Source organism: Panthera onca, chromosome D3 (assembly GCF_046562875.1).
Source record: "Panthera onca isolate mPanOnc1 chromosome D3, mPanOnc1 haplotype 2, whole genome shotgun sequence".
Lineage (NCBI taxonomy): Eukaryota > Metazoa > Chordata > Mammalia > Carnivora > Felidae > Panthera > Panthera onca.
This window is the reverse complement of record NC_138350.1, coordinates 65,020,386-65,037,418: the sequence shown is the minus strand read 5'-3', so window position 1 is coordinate 65,037,418 and position 17,033 is coordinate 65,020,386. Positions and strand designations below refer to the sequence as shown.

Below are 17,033 nucleotides of genomic sequence, written 5' to 3'. Positions count from 1 at the left end.
CCTGAAAACATACTCAATGCTATCACATGTCACAAACACTATAGGCCACTGCATCATAAATCTGACCTAAAAGAAGCATGCTTGCTACAATCAACAGTAATTACACACTTAATTAGCTCTAATTTTGTTTCCTTCTTAGAATTCCAAAGGGCTCTCGGGAAGACTTTCCATGGCCCAGGTTCTTGGTAAGAGCTGTCCAGGGAACTTTAAAATGATGCCTTCTTCGTGTGACAAATATCCCTGTAGCAAGCAATAGAGGCATTAAAAAAAGAAAAGATTTTATTGACCCTTCTTTGAAAAAAGAAAACACAAAAACCAATACAGGTTCTTCTCAGAATCTTATGGCTTTAAGGAAGCTCTGCCCAGAAAATCCAGAGAACTGAGTCTAAGTTTTGGGCATGACACTGATTCAGGGTGCAATCTTTAATTCGTCAGTTAGCCTCATTAGGCTTCCATCCCCTTGTCTACAAAGTGACTGTAATTACGTTGGCTAGATGATCTCTGAGAAAATGCTTCTCGGAGCATAATCCTACAGACTCAAATAATTGCAGAGAGCCAGAGTTGTGCCTTTGCTCTAGGGATGCTAAAGAAGGGATGTGGGTACTTTTCAGTTCTATCGCTCTAGCATCCCACCATTCAGTACTGTTGCCATATTTACGGTATATGGGGATTACCAGTGATGCTTGTCAACAACACATGCCCTAGATCTGAAACCGTTCCCATGGGAATGGGTGTATTTTTTTGGCTCATTCTTGAGCACAACCAAACACCTATCATGTGCCAGGTGCTCTGCCGGGCTCTGGGGTACAAGGATGAGGAGACACAGGCCCTGTCCTGGAGTCTGGTGGGGGGAGTCAGACCCATAAATAGATCATTTCAATACAAGATAGTATGTGGAATAATAGACTATCACAGAGTTTCTCAAAGTTTTTGCCCCAGGGCTTACCTGCATTGGAAACAACTACGGAGTTTGTGAAAGGCACATTTCTTTCCATCCCTGCCTCATGAATCTGAATCCCTAGGAGCAGAACTTGGGAATCTCCCTGTTTAATAAGTCCTCTAGGATCTTCTTCCTAACAAAAAGTTCATTATGGGAAAAGTTAGCTGTGGGAACTCACAAGGCAAAGGCACAGCATCTTGTCTTTATGGACCACTTATTTGAGCTCTGTGCTCTTCTAGGTTCTATGGGAAATCCAATAACATCTGAGATAGAGTCCATTCCCTCTGGGATCTTACAGCCTATACTTTTGTCTAGAGCCATAAAACCAGGAAACCATATCCAGGGATAAGGGGGGAAAAGCAAAGTTGGAGCTCATCTCTCTTGGTTTTTTTGCTCTAGCCAGCTGCAATGACCTGTCAGCTTCTTCCCCCACGACTCTCCTTTTCCCAGGCTGGAAGCCACTAGACTTAACACAGGAAGACTTAGCTCTGCCCAAGGCTCTGGGACCCCATCGATCCTAGGAAGGTTTTAAGCAGCATGTGTGGGGTCCCTTGTCACTGCTAGTGCTGCTCTGACCTAGTAATTCATTATCAGACCTCGGCTGCATTCTAGGCTCCTGCTTCATTCTTATCCAGTGCTCCGGGACCTCTATAGCGTTTGCTCTTTTGTGTCTATGCCAGGGACGTGACCTTCAGCTGCAGCTCTGTGAATGGAGGCAATGCCACCTTCTCTATCTGACTATGACGAAGTATTTTCACAAATATCACAGCATTTGAATTACACAACTTACAAATTTCCTAGAGAGATAATGTTCTGTTTATTTTATAGGTAAGCATAAGGGACGTAGTTAAGTTTACAAGACTTGCATCTTCCATTTCAGACTGGAGTCTTCTTATTCATCTATAGTCTGTGTCTATCACATAATAATCAAAGGTCCTTTATCAAGGGGAATGTCTGTGGACCGGACATAACTGGAGAGTTACTCTTTATCTGGGTGTGCCCAATACTTGGAAAGATCTCTGACACCTATGGTGAGCCAGTCTGCAGAGTGGAAATGGTCTGGAATTTGGAGTCCCTCTGTTCCTTACTCTCTATGTGATCTAGGGCAAGTTTTAGCCTTTTTGGCCCTCGGGTTCTTTGCTGGTAATATGGCACAATAATCCCATGCCAGAGGGTATTGTTGAATGAAATAATGTAGGTAATGTCCTTGGCTCAGTAGATATTAGCTTCCCTTCCATTTCCTTATTCTTCTTCCTCTCTACATGGAACCCAAGACACTTTGTTGCTCCTCACTTCTGGAATGAAGGGCCAGTTTTGCACCTCTCAGGTCCTAGAGACTGTTGAGAAATGCTTCTTGCTCTGTTATTTGACTCTGACAGCATCCCTGATTTGTCTTCACCAGATAATAGCTAGTCCTCCCTTCTCATAGCACCATGGAAATCCCACCTCTTTCTGAAACCAAAGAGAACCTGGTGAAAAGGCAGAGATGGATCAATCTTAAGCTTGATAATTTGTCTGCACCTGTCCCTGACCTACTGCTCTGAACTTCAGCTGGGCACAGCGGGACACAGAAGAAAGGACTGGGAACAGAGAAAGCACAACAGTTCCAGCTGCTGTGCTCTTTCTTGGAGAGCTGGAAACCTGTGCACACCTACTAGAGGCTAGGAATGCTCATGCATCAAGGTAAAGCCAGGATTTCAGGTCAGGAAGTATTTTATAGCAACCCAGTATACCAAAGAGACATGCGTGCTCCTTGGGGTGGATTCAAATATAGGCCAAGTGGCTAGAAGGAGTGATTATTTCTACAATGGATAATCTTCCTCACACACTATATTCTTTCTCTCCATGTCCCCTTTATAAAAATAATAAGTAGCCAATTATTATCAATTTATTTGCTGCTTCTTATAATTACATTATCCATGATTAACTCACTGGAGTCTAATTTGACTCTAGAGTTATTTTGTAGGAATGCTCCATCACTGGGCACGGTGGGACTCTTGTGAGCACAGCCTCACTCTGCTGGGCTTATGGAGCTCAATTAATGCACATGGAGAGAGACAAAGAAGAGGATGAGAAATGGCAGGCACCTCGGTCTTGCTGAGTTGCAAAGCCCCTCCACATTCATTATTTCATTTGATACACATAGTGGTTCTATGAGGTAGCTACAATAGCTGTTATCTACAGTTTACAAACTGGGAAACAGACCCAGGTCAGATCATAAGATGATGCCCAACAGAGGAGTAAAACCCATGTTACACCCTGCTAGTGCACCCCTAAGGATATCGATCAGTGATTTTAATGGTAATCATTTCTGCAGTGCTTTGAAGTTTGCAAAAATGTTTTCAGATTCCTGATCTCATTTGACCTTTACAACAATCCTGTGCCACAGAGAAGAAATTATAATGCCCAATTTTACAGAGGAGGTAACTCTTGTTTAGAGAGGTTACTTGATTGAGCTTTTAAGGTATGAAAACTGGGATGGGAATCATGGGCTCCTTCTGATAAAATGTGTGACTCCATTATAGCACCCCTGGAAGCCAAGAACTTACTAGAAACATGTGATTTAACAGCAATATGGGGTAGACACATGACATTATAACTGCATTTTGTACAAAAAGCTATTCTCTGGGGAGAGGTCCTTAATTTAGGGAGTCCATGAGCTTCTCCTGAAATAACGCATATCTATCTATCCTATCTATCTATCTATCTATCTATCTATCTATCTATCTATCCTATCTATCTATCTATCTCTATATGTCCATATGCATGTATATGTAAATATAAACCATATTTTAGGGAGATTCTTTAAAACGTCCATCAGATTTTCGAAAGAGTACATTAACCCCAAACATCCAGGGTGTTGAATTATTCTGGTCTCTTTTCCACCAATGGACTAAGATGGTGGTCTGGGGAGAGTGGACCAGGAAGGAGATGAGAAGGCTTCAGAGGAGCACTGGGGAACGGCATCATGTAGGCCAGAGGAGGCAACTATTTTAAGATGCTGGGTCCAGGCAATGGTTACACAGTGACAAATGCTGTAGAGACCAAACTGAGGCTTGGACAAGTTGGCATATCTGGCAGAGGAATTTCTGTGGAATTGTGGGACCAGAAAGCAGACTGTGAGGTGTTAAAGAAGGTGGAGATGAGGAAGGGAAGACAGTGAACACAGAAGTACTTCTTTAAAATCTGGCAATTAAGGAAAGTGGAGAGATGGGGTGCTAGCCTGGGGGGAAAGCAGGACCAAGGAAAATTCTCTCCCTCTTTTTTTTTTTAATCTCCTTAAAAATGGGAGATGATGTGTTTGTGGAGGAAGAATCTAACTGAAAGGGAGAGACCAGGTGAGAACGCAGGAGCCTAATTAGGAGACAGGAGGGGATGAATCCTGAGCTGAGATGGAGCGTTCACTTTAGAATAGATTTGAGACTCTCCTGAAGCAGGCGTGGTGGTGGGAGGGAGAGGTGAAGATGCAGAGAAAGTGTGAGCTTCACGCACTTTTCCTGCCAATTTCGTCTACAGCACTACTTATGGCGCTTACAGCAAGCAGCGCGCTCCCATCCAGCTGGGCTGTTCCTGTCACCTCCAGGCACAAGGCCTCCTGGCTCAGGGTGTCTGGCAGCCTCTTGCTGACCTTCCTGTTCTGAGTCTCTCCATCTCCCGGTATCTGACACTGACCCTGTCCAGAGGCTTCTCCAGCTGCTCCCTTATGGCTGCTCCTTGAGCCCCCAGCAAACAAAATTCTCCTAGGCTGATTTCAGTAATAAAATACAGGAATGTATTTGGGCAATGGTTTTCCTTGTTGTTGATTTATTTGATTGCTAAACCTTTTAGAAAACTTGTGCTACACAGGGTACAGATACATTATCACTTTATAGCTATACAATAGATGATGTATTTGGCAATTTCTGCATAAAGGTTTTTTCTGGGTCTTGGACAGAAACAGACTTTCATATTGTTTCTAAGGTGCAATCAGAGACTTGTTATTATTTTACTTTTAGCGCCTTTAATTAATCTATGAAAAGCACTCAGACTGGTGCTTGACACAGACAGTGAGTGTTAGCTAATGCTGTCATTATCATCACTGTTGTTAGGAGCTGTATGACCAGGGACAATTCAATTCTGACTTAGGGCAGCAATGTCTTCATTCATAAAATAAGGGCAAGATGTTCTCTTTTCAGAGCGTGTTCTGAAGACTTTGGGCTCCACCCCATTGCACACCACCATTTTAATTCATTGTATCCATTTCCTTGGGGTTTCACAGAATGTTCAGTTGAAGAGGGGTTCTGGAAAAAAAAGTTACGAGCACTGCACCAGACAGTTGAAGGCCCATCCTCAATAAAAGTACTTGACTGTTTATGTGAAAGAAACTATTGACAATGGACAGAGAGATGAAGTGGTCTCAGTGCGGGTACCACAAGCCAGGGAAGGCTCTTTGGAAGAGGTGAGTTGGAAGGTTAGAATCTGGGTGTTTTTAGCAGTTGATGAGCCTAGAAGAGAAACTGCAATTCCTAGAGTGGGGGGGTATAAAGCATAAGTGCAGAAGGACAACTATGGGGGGAGAAAAAGGTTAGCAGCCCAACTCAGACCTATCCCTGAGTGGTAGAAGCCAAATGGGCAGATAAGGGCTTCAGGTATAATTACCCAAGTAGAAATTTGACCAAAGTGTGACTGGATTAACAGCAAAGATGATTGGCTCCACTGAGGAAGCCACCTAGTCAATGCTCTTTCTTGCATGGACAGGAAAGCAGTGTCCAGAGGAGGCAAGCTCTTGTCTAGGGGCACAAAATGCATTACTGCTGACTGGGAGCCACCACTAGCTGTTAACCAACTAGCCTCTCCCCCTCTTCCTTAGCATTAGAGCTCCCAGCTTTTTAGCTGGGCACACTGCTGACTGCATTTAACAAAACATTTCCTAGCCTCCTTTGGGGGTTAGGAATGGCCAATAAAATGTCCAGGCAAGTTAAGGACTTCCAGAAAAGAACTGTTGGAGGGTATAGGATGGCCCATAGGAAACATTTTGTCCTTCCCTGCTTCTTCTTGCTTCTGACCTTGATGACTTTTAGTTGTGGGGCTGTCTCAGATCATGAAGTGCCCCTGGAGATGGAACTCATGTAACTAGGGATGGCAGAGCAGAAAGATGGAAAGAACCTGAGTCCTGGAGAGATCGTACAGACATTGTTATCAGCCCTGGACTGCCAACCTCTGAATTCTTTTATGTTGAGAGAGAGAATGTCCTATTGTATTTAAGCCATTGTCATTCCTGGGCCCTGTTCCTAGCCACAGAATGTTCTTGATGCCCTGGCAGAGCTGGGGCTGGCGGAGCCCCCTGTGTGCCTTGACTATTTTGCTTGGCAGCGCTTTGTGCATGACCCCGCTGCTCCCGTGTGTGGAACTGTCTCGGTGTGTGTGCATGAGCAGAAATCCAAAGCCAAAATAATCTTCAAAGCTGTCAGCTCTGTTTCCTGCAGACTCATGCTCCCCACTGCCTTCTCATTTCCACCGAAGGAAAGAGAGGCTGCTGGTGAATAACTTTTTCTTTCTTGAATTGTTTACTATGTCACACACTCAATATCCACAGCACAGAATGGTACAATGTTCACATCTTGCTGAATTTGTTTTAGCTTTTTTTTTTTAATTAATGAAATAAAACATTGGTTCAGTTGAATCTTCTGTGTACTATCCTTGAGCCTATTAGCCTCCTCCTTCTGAAAACGATTCTCCTGAACTGCATGGATCTTTCTCTGTGTTTTTATGCTTTTACCTCACCTATGCGTGAATCTGTAAGTAATAGTATTGTTTTGTATGCTTTAAACATGGATGTAAGCGGTACACTGATATGATATGATTCTTTTTGTTTAACTTGGAATTTCCAAAATAATCCTTCTCTTTTTTTTTCTCTAAAATAATCCTTGATACATGAGTCTAGCTCAGGGAGGCTCACTGCTATGAAATGTACAATGCTTTTCCATTGCCCTATTGATGAACATTTAGATTGTTTCCAAATTTTCAATATTGCACACCATACAATAATAAACATCCTTTTACAAGTCATATTACACATAGGAGTGAGTTTTGCTAGGGTATATATCTAGACATAAAACTAGTTGTCATAGAGACACATATCTTCATTTTTACAAGATTTCTCCAAATTGTTCTCTAAAGGGGTTAAATAATGCGCTCCCTCTAGAATGACAGTGCCTATTTCCCTCAAAAATTCAGCACCGTTGAACTATTAATGTTTGACAACTGGGTAGGTGTGAAATGGTATCTGTTTGCTATAATTGGCATTTCCTTGATTATTAATGAGGGAGGGCATCTTTTCATGTTTTTATAGGCCATTTTGATTTACATTTCTATTTTTATATTTTGCCTGTTTTTCTGTTGGGCTGTTTGTCTTTTCCTTATTGCAGTGTTTTACCAACATATTTTAGATATTAATCCTTTGTTGGTCAAATGCATTGCAACTGCCTCTTACAAATATCTCACTTGTATTTTGGCTTTTGCTCATGGTGTCTTTTGTCTTCTAGAAATCTTAAATTTTAATGTGATCCACTTTATCTTTTTCTTTTGTGCTTTTTTTGAATCTTAAGAAGTATTTCCCTGGTTTGATATAAAAACATCTTTCTGGACTTTCTTCTAATAGTTTAAATTTTTTAAAAAAAATTTTTAACATTTATCCATTTTTGAGAGATGGAGAGAGACAGAGCATGAGTGGGGGAGGGCAGAGAGAGGGAGACATAGAACCAGAAGCAGACTCCAGGCTCTGAGCTGTCAACACAGAGCCCAATGTGGGGCTTGAACTCATGAACCATGAGATCATGACCTGAGCCGAAGTCGGACAGCTAACCAACTGAGCCACCCAGGCACCCCATTCTCCTAATAGTTTAAAAGTTGTTGTTGTTATTTGAACTTTTAGCTTCAAATCCACCTGGAGTTTATCTGCAATATTCTGTTATTTAGTATATGAAATAGAACTCTAATGTTAATTTTCGAGTATGGGGAGACAATTGTTGTGACACTAATATCAAAAGTCCATACTTTACCTATTTATTTGTAATCAACTGCTGTCTTGTACCCAACTTCCCAAAATGCGTGGGTCTCTTTCTGAACTTTCTAGTTTATTTCATTAATCTCTGTATCCCTACACCTCCATCACAAGGTTTTATCATGAGTTTTGATGTCTGTTAGATAAGCCCCTCTTCTTTATGTTCTTTCTCAAAACTCTTTGGCTATTCTTGGCCCCTTTTACTTTTGTATGAATTTTTAAATTTATTTCTTCCAGTTTTATTGAGATATCATCAATGGACAGGCAATGGATATATAAGTTTAAGGTGTACAGCATAATGGCTTGACTTCCGTATATTGTGAAATGTATATGAATATTGACGAGTCTTTTAAGGCAACGCCTCCTTCCTACCTCTCTCAGCAGGTGCTCCCCCCCATCCCATCCCCACGCAAAGATCTGGGTTCCAGCTCCAACACTGCCACCAGATGGCCAACTGTTCTTAGGCCAGTGGTCTAACCTCTCTGGGCTTCAGCTTCATCATCCCTTGTTAGATGTGCTCTGCCTACCTCACGGGACTGGACTGCTGAGTGGAACAAATGAGGTAAGGATGTAAGAATTTTTTGGAGAATTAAAAACACAGAGCTAAAGTCAAAAAGAGTCAAAAACAATAAACTCAGGACTGGCCTAAGATAAAAGGTGAAAGTTGGACATTTTTTTCCTCAGCTTTCTGCCTTCTCTACCATTCCTACTCCTTTCTCCCAAACTTCCAGGGTTATGAGACACAGCTCTTTCAATGGGGTGGACATACCATGAAAAGGTGATGGAGGCAACTTGTGTTAATAAGGTCCAGCTCCAGTTTCAGACTCTAACCTGTGACTTGAGGTAAGTCACTCAAACTCTTTGAATCTCAACTTATTCATCTTTACAAGGGGCATAAAATGTTCCTTCCCCAAGTAGTATTGTCAAATTAAAATGAAATAATGGACATGAAAGTTCTTGGTAAAAATGTGAAGCCTTTATAAAAAACAGAAGTTTTTGTTAGTGTTTTTGCTGACAGTTACATGTGGCAAAGGACTTACAGGAAGGTAATGGTGTTTACTGTGTTGAAGTGCTTTGCTGTCACCAGTTGAATCAATGCATGTAGGAGAAAGAAACCTACTTTGTAAGTATGGTAGACCCAATGCGGTATCTACACAGACTTCTAGAAGATGCAAGAAGTCCCTATCATTTAAAAATATTTTTTTAATGTTTATTTTATTTTTGAGAGAGAAAGACAGAATGTGAGTGGGAGAGGGGCAGAGATGGAGGGAGACACAGAATCCAAAGCATGCTCCTGGCTCTGAGCTGTCAGCACAGAGCCCAACACAGGGCTCAAACTCATGAACCATGAGATCATGACCTGAGCTGAAGTCGGACTTCAACCAACTGAGCCACCCAGGTGCCCCAAGAAGTCCCTTTCTTAAATACCATTTCCTTTAGACATTTTCAGTCTGGATGTGCAAAGAAGTGGAGGTGGTTGAGATTCCGTGAGGTCTGTGTGGAAAAAAAGACTAAGCTAACCCTGGTGCAGGTATTGGGCTCAGCACTGACTAGAGATAGTGAGAGTCGCAGGGATTCAAGGGTGGGAACATATCAGTCTTTGTACCCTCCTCACATATACCATTTTGTTAAAATTAACATTAAGGTTAGCCCTGATGTTCTGTGAAAAGACTTCCTGTGGAGTGAGCACACAGCAATGCCTCCACATCTGTCTACCCCTTGGTACTGAGATGACCGGAGTATCCTCTGCTCTTGTGCCAAAATCAGACTTGGCCTTGCACCAAATGACATCCATGGGCTAGATGACATGAGACCACAGCTCACCTGCCTAATCTCATACAGAACACCCTTTTCCTTGGTAATTTGGTTCCTGTTCTTTCCTCAGTTCTACTGAAACAGGACTTCTTACCTGTTCCCTAGTCACCTCCATGGCTGATGATGGACTGCAATGTCCTGACCAGTCTCTGCTGGAAGTTGCTGGAATCCTTCTAAACCAATTAGCAGCATTACCACCCCTGCCTGTAGCCTCTGCCAATGTCCCCTTCTCTGCTGTGGCTTGGGAAGAGTCCTGGACTTTTGACCTGGGTTTGGATCTTAGTCGCCAGAACTTGCAATCTGTCTGTCCTTTCCTTTGGGGTCCACACCATTTCTGACCCAGTCTTGTTCTCCTCTTCCCATGTGACTCCTTCCTGCTCTTGCTTCCATGTTCATGCAAGTCTCCTTCTAGACCCTGTCTTGTCTTGCTATAGATGAATCACTTTGCAAAATCTGTCAATTAGGTATCATTCAAAACAGATCACAGCTGACTTTATTATTATTAATATTTTCAAACGTGGGCATGAAACATAGGCACAAGTTCTCTGGTAGAAGCTGTGATTGTCTGCTTATAAACTTCTTTCATCAATGAAGGACAAATTCCACTAGCTACTGGGAGTTGTCCTCTCTGAAGAAAGCAGACTTGTTCAAGATCACAACCTTTCGTTAGGGCAGCCCACACCCTGTGACTGCTTGATGTGGTCACAGCAATCAGAGGGAAAGAGTTTAAAGGCTGAGACCTTGATGACAACTCTGAAGGGCCATCCCCTTCTTGGATTCTCATGGGGTGAGCTGAGGCTTTGGGAAAGCCTGCTGCCCAGCGCCTCTCTCTGCCCATTCCTCCCTCCTTCCCTTCCCCTGCAGGGCTTGATCCTAAGCACTCTTCTTACTTCCAACAAGTCTCCAAGTGGAGTCAGAATCTTAGAGACTCTAGCCTACCACAAGGGTCCACAGTTATTTTCTTGCTCAAGCAATCAATGCTCTATCTCACCATTTTCTTTCTCCATAAATTCATTCTCCCTGTGGTGGGCAGACTAATGCCCAAACCCCACCCAAAGATGTCCACACCCTAATCCCCCACAACCTGTGAATGTGTTATCTTCTATGCTAAAAATGGACTCTGCAGATGTGAATAAGGTTACTGACCTAAAGATAGGGAGATTATCCTGGATTATTCAAGTGGACTCAGTCTCATCACATGAGTCCTTAAAAGCAGAGAACCCTTCCTGGCTGTGGTCAGGGATGTGATTACAGAAAAAAGATCAGAGAGACCCAATATTTCTGGCTGTGAAGATGGAGGAAGGGGCCACAAGCCACGGAATGCAGGCAGCTTCTATAAGCTGGACAGGGCTAAGAAATGGATTCTCCCCAGAGTCTCCAGAAAAGAATGTAGCACTGCCAACACTTTGATTTTGGCCCAGTGAGCCCTGTGTAAGACCTCTGGCCTATGGAGCTGTGAGATAATAAATTTGTGTTGCTTTAAGCCAGTAAGTATGTGGTAATTTGTTACAACAACAATAGGAAAGTAATATATGGCTCAACTTAATATTTGTGCATTTATATGATCTTGGATATACACTTCACCTATGTAAGTCTTACTTCTCTCATCTATAAAATGGTTATTTGGGCCATATGCTTACAAAACCCCTTATAACTTGATATTTTATGGCCCTAACGGGCTAGATTCCCTACTTTGCAACATTTATTTTTTCCTTCCAATGAGGCAGTTGTTTGCTTGTTTTTGATGATGATACGAGGGCAAGCCTATCTGAAATGCTGCAGGAGCAACAGAATGGCCATGCACCAGGGTCGGGAGTGGGTATTCTTTCTTTTTGTCTGTCTGGCCCTTCTAGTATGTCTTTATGAGGAGCTATTCCCATAACTCCTCATGACCATAGGAAAAATGCATCTCAGCTGGTGAAAAATTTATAAACCAAAGCCTGATAACAAATAGATTCTGTCATTTTTCTCTCTACTGGTAGACCTTCAAGTACAATTTAAAAAATTTGGTTATGCTGAAAATAATTCATTAAAAGTTGTAGGTACCAAGCTTAGAGGTAAGGTAGCAGTGTTCTGGTTGCTGGTGAAAGTTAGGATTTCTTTAGGGAAATCTACCATTTTTAAGATTAAAAAAATGTCCTTGGCCTGATTTTTGTTAGGAATAAGTATAATAAAGTGGCACTGTAATTAAAATACTGATAAACCCACTAGATATAGCTGTTGTGGAAAAAAAAAACTGGACACTAAAATGGGATAAAAATAGAGCCTCATTTGGCCCCGTCACCCTCCTAGTGGGAAACCAATACAGTTGCCACTTCATTAACTGCTCTGCGTTAAGAAAAGCTGAGCTGACCACAAAATAATAATGGCAATAGCACAGTGATAATGATGACTCCTGCTACATTTATTTAGCACATTATGCTTCTCAAAGCACTTTCTGTCTATTTACTTGTTTGAGCCCCTAGGTCTCAGTATTTCCATAAGAAAGTGGGGGAGGTGGTGAGGAGAGCATCATCCACCTGCTTTGACAGATGAGGGAATCCTGACCTACAGTGTCTAAATGACCCTCATGTCGTCACAGCTGTGAGCAGCAGGTCTGGGCCTGGGGGCTGTGCTGTACATGGAGATCCACGTTTGTTATAGCTCACTGCCCCTGGCAGTTGGAGTCACCCAACTCAGGGTCAAACACTATCTCGAGACATTATTTATACTGTAAACCTAAGGCTAGTAGAAATATTTTTTTTCTCTCAACAGAAAGAACAAAGTCACTAAAGAATTAAAAATTTTTTTAATGTTTATTTATTTTTTAGAGAGAGAGAGAGAGAGCAGGGGAGGGGCAGAGAGAGAGAGGGAGACACAGAATCCAAAGCATGCTCCAGGCTCTGAGCTGTCAGCACAGAGCCCAACACGGGGCTCTTAACTCATGAACCGCAAAATCATGACCTGACTGAAGTCGGACGCTTAACTGACTGAGCCACCCAGGTGCCCCTAAAGTCACTAAAGAATTAGTCATTAACATCAGCTGGGAAAAGTCCAAAGAATTGAATGGAAGAGAAAGAAAACGCTAAGAAACCTAGAAGTGGTTTTTAGTCTGTCACCCATATCACTAGGATTGTGGTGCTGGCCAGTGTGTCTGTGTATGAGCCAGAGTGGAGGAAAAGTACCCCCTTTTCCACCTTCCTGGGATCCTGCTCATGTTCCCTGGTACAGTTTCCAAGAGCCCCATGTGTTATAGCCTCTGTAAAATGACATCAACACTCACTACTTGCCTCTATCCCCATCCCACAACCCAGGTCCAATTAGCCTGACTAATCTGGAAGGAGATAAGACAACCTGAGGCCAGTGGCACAAAACAGAGTAGCCCTCAAAGGCATCCCCATTTCATCTGAACAATGAGGGGTGAGACTAGGTCTCCTCAATGATTCCACTTGTTCCAACAATTTCCTATTTTACTTCTGGTGCAGTAGTATCATTTGGACTTGGGTTTGAGAGCCAAGTGGTAACTCTCTGAGTGGGCTACAATGTGACCTTGGTCATTATCACTTAGCCTCCATGAGGCTCAGTTCTCTCACCTATGAAATGGGTGTGATAATAGTGAGTCTCCTTCCCACTGTATACCATTGTCATGAGAGTCAAAAATCCAAATGTAAAGCACTGTTGATCAAGGCTCGTCTATGTACATCTTGCATAGAAGAGATGTTATGGGTTTATTATTGGCGGTAGTGCTAATTATTATAATTGTAGTTTAATAGTAACAAGGATCTTACTAGAATCAACAACTGTGGTAGTGCTGGTAAGGCATTTCAGAGATTATTCATCATATGTGGATATTGGCTGGAGAAGTCACTGGTGTTGAGAAAATGTGTACCATGCCCTTTCTCGAATTATTTCCCTGGGGCTTTACAACAATTCTAAGAGTTAGAACTTGTTACTGTCATTTGAGACAACAAGAAGCTAAGGCTGAGAGAGAGAGAGAGAGAGATAGGCAAACAGACAGAAGTGATTTTAAAGCTGGTATCATGAGAACCTAGTGGCTTCTGCAGACTTCCAGCATTGGCAGGCATATCTAGCACTTCTTATATAGAACAATCTATAGAGCCTTGTTACCAGGGGCTTGTTGCCTTAATCACAAGAAGGGGGTATGGTTGGTATTAGAAGTTCCTTCCTAGGAACAGAATGATTCACTATTCAAAGTCATTGATGAGTCAACTGACTCTGAGTCAACTGCTCTGTGATTGATGTACGAATGCCCATTAAGAATTTTCTGAGCAGGAACTCTCTACACTATGATTTTTCCTCACAGAGCCCATGAGGTGTGTTCCCCTACCACACAGTGGATTTGTTAGGAAGTGACTGCCAGTCATGGACTAACCCAAGCCCTTTTTTATCAAGGTAAGGCCCATGTGACTAGTGCTCATTGATGGGATATAATGTGTATCAATCACAGGCCAAGGTGGGTAGGAAGTGGGTGTACCATCTTCACTTTCTTCTTCCCTGTCAACCAGGTAGATGAAGAACATAAAGCATAAAACTCAAAGGCCCTAAAAGACGGTGAAGCCACAAGACAGGAGACACCTGGGTTTCTGAATCACCACTCTGATAAACACCCAATGGGGCCTTATAGAAGGGAAAAATGATCTATGGTGTTAAACCACCAAGATTTGAGTGTTTTATGTTACACCAGCTATTGTACTATAGATCCACTGAAAGATCCACCAGTGTTTCAGACCTGGTCCTAATTCCCTGCCATTTAAAAACTACTGCGTTCCTTCTCCATGGATACCAGCTCACCCATCCTAAGCAGATTTCTTTGTGTTCTGTATAGGTGTAGAGAAGCTGGTCTGCTTGTCAAACAACCAATAAATCTATGTTAAGCAAAACAGTAGTTTTCATCAGTAAGTGACCTTATGATAACATTTACATTGCTAGAGAAATCATTCCAACCCTGAACCAGAGGCATCCCAACTCAGGCCCTCCTGGTGGCACATGGCAAGGAAACTAATGAAGTGTGGGGATTATTAATGATTTTATCTTCTCACTTACCCATCCCCTTTCCTTTTACAAACTCACAAATATGTCCAGTAGTGTCACATCTGTTCATCTATTTTTGACATATAAATAGAACCTATCCTATTGGAATTTTGCAGAGAAAATAGACACTATGTGATTATGCTAGCTTATGTCTGAAAGCGGCCATGCATGACTGAGCTGGGAAGACAATGACTCCAGGGGAAGAAGGTCTTCATATGACTTAGCTGTCTCAGGTACTTCCCATGTGCTCCTAGTGACCTCAGAGGGGAAATTTTTTTTTAGTTTTCCATGGCAGCATTACTGGTGGTAACAGTTATTTCAGAAGACACAAATATAGAAAGTTCTAGAACATACTCACAATTTCTTGACAGTGGGGTCAACGGGTTCTACAAAGAGTCCTGTGAACTCCTATTTAGGTGCCTTCAAGTAGTAAGCAACAAAAAGTCCTGTAAAGATAGACAGTGGAGGTCAACTTTAAATTGCTTTGGGTTTTGATTAAATAACATGTGCTCTTTTTTGTTTTAATTGTAAGCAAAAATGTTCATTTTAGAAAAAAATAGAAAGTAAGTATTAGGAAACAAGACATAAAACTCATCTGTCATCCCACGATCCAGATATAATCACTAGTTAACCCATGGAACACTTACAGATTGTTTCATGAGTATTTATGTATATATGGATATATATTTTTTTCTACTGTTTTTCATTCATAGAATTGAGATCATACTGCATATGCTGTTTGGTGACCTGCTTTTCTTTCATTGAATAAGATGTTATGAATATTTTTTGCCACCAGATAAATGTCAACTGTGTGGTACACAGCCTGTAAGATGGTTCCCAGGGATCCCCACTATGTTGCATCCTCACCATTGTGAAATCCATTCCCCTGGAGCGTGGGCGGGACCTCTGGCTTACTTCTAACCAATAGAATATGGCAAGAGTGATGGGATGTCAGTTTGAGATTAGGTTACAAAATCGCTCTGGCTGCTGTCTTGCTCACCCTCTCCTGCTCTCAGGCTCGTTTGCTGTGATGAAACAGCTGCTGTGTTGTGAACTGCCCCAAGGAAAGGAGGGCAATGGAACTGAGGGAGACTTCCACCAGCAGGCTTAGAGGACCTGAATCCTGCCAACACCCACTGGAGGGACCTTGAAAGTGGATTCTCTCCAAGTTAAGCCTTGAGATGGTTCAAACACCTTGACTGCAGCCTTATGAGAAGTCCTGAGTCAGAGGATCCAGTTCAGCCACTGCCCACAGACTCCTGACTCACACTGTGAGATACTATGTTTGTTGCTCTAAGCTGCTAAGCTGTGGGGTAAAGCAGCCATAGATAGCTAATATAAACCACACAGTTCGTAATAGTTGTTTAGTATTCCAGTGTAAGGTTTACTCAATCTTCTACTGTTGTGTGTTGCTTATTTTAGTTTATTTATTTTGCTATTCTAAACAGGGCAGTAATGGATATCATTGTAGCTAAATCTCAGTACACATCCTTCATTCTTTCCTAAGGGTAAATTCCTTGAAGTGGAATAGCTGGATTTCAAAGGGTTTTCATCTTTTAAGGCTTTTGAGATGCTGTTTCCCACTTGCTTTCTGGTAGAACTGTACCCTTTTACACCTCTGCTGGCGGCATTGTGGAGCGGCTGCTGCCCACACCCCAGGGCTTACGTTTCTGAGCCATACTTTTGGTTAAGTTCAACCACTCTCTCTTGAGCTGTGTCTCTCTGCAAACCAGTTAGAAACAAAACCAAGACCAAATCCCAAAACCCAAGAATGAAGCCTAAGGTTGACTCTTCAAAATTACTAGATAATCTGATGCTAAACAGTTTCTTCAAAGTATATTGTTTTGAAGTCAGGCAGATGAATTCAACCACCCTCAAATTGTTATTCTTATCTCTCAGTGAACACTGAACTTCTGAAAAGATGATGATGCTCAAGTCCCCAAGAACTTTGAGAGGGAAAACCACAGTGCTAGTTGAAGTCAAAATAATAATGAGCTATTCTGAAAATCTTAGTTTATTTCAGTCACACAAAGGACTGTCAGTAAATTCAACTTTCTAAATTAGCTGGATGAATTCTATATTTTCTATATTTTACATATAGATATAGATATAGATAGATATAATTTATTTTTTTAGTTTTGCATACATGGATATCACCACCATTTCCAAATTGCAACTTCACTGTTGGGGAAAGAATAAATATTT

At 42.0% G+C, this 17,033-nt stretch overlaps 1 protein-coding gene and 1 long non-coding RNA gene across 10 annotated transcripts in view; one reads left to right on the top strand and one right to left on the bottom strand.

The window, feature by feature from the left end:
- Positions 1-17,033, bottom strand: part of SLC14A2 (solute carrier family 14 member 2) — a 425,016-nt gene that overhangs the window by 166,867 nt on the left and 241,116 nt on the right. For all 6 annotated transcript variants that reach the window (XM_078435288.2, XM_060613727.3, XM_060613732.3 and 3 more), the window contains one exon: positions 15,187-15,274. The gene's annotated coding sequence lies outside the window, so the exon portion shown is untranslated. The remainder of the gene's footprint in view (positions 1-15,186; positions 15,275-17,033) is intronic.
- The window catches only part of LOC132665954 (uncharacterized), a 131,838-nt gene that overhangs the window by 83,291 nt on the left and 31,514 nt on the right, over positions 1-17,033 (top strand). For 2 of the 4 annotated variants that reach the window (XR_009604370.3, XR_013551236.2), the window contains 4 exons: positions 8,364-8,544; positions 8,714-8,825; positions 14,101-14,189; positions 15,845-16,099. This is a non-coding gene — a long non-coding RNA (uncharacterized LOC132665954). Of the gene's footprint in view, positions 1-6,525; positions 6,718-8,363; positions 8,545-8,713; positions 8,826-14,100; positions 14,190-15,844; positions 16,100-17,033 lie in introns of those variants that run through there. The other 2 variants (XR_009604367.3, XR_009604364.3) reach the window with 2 other exon arrangements.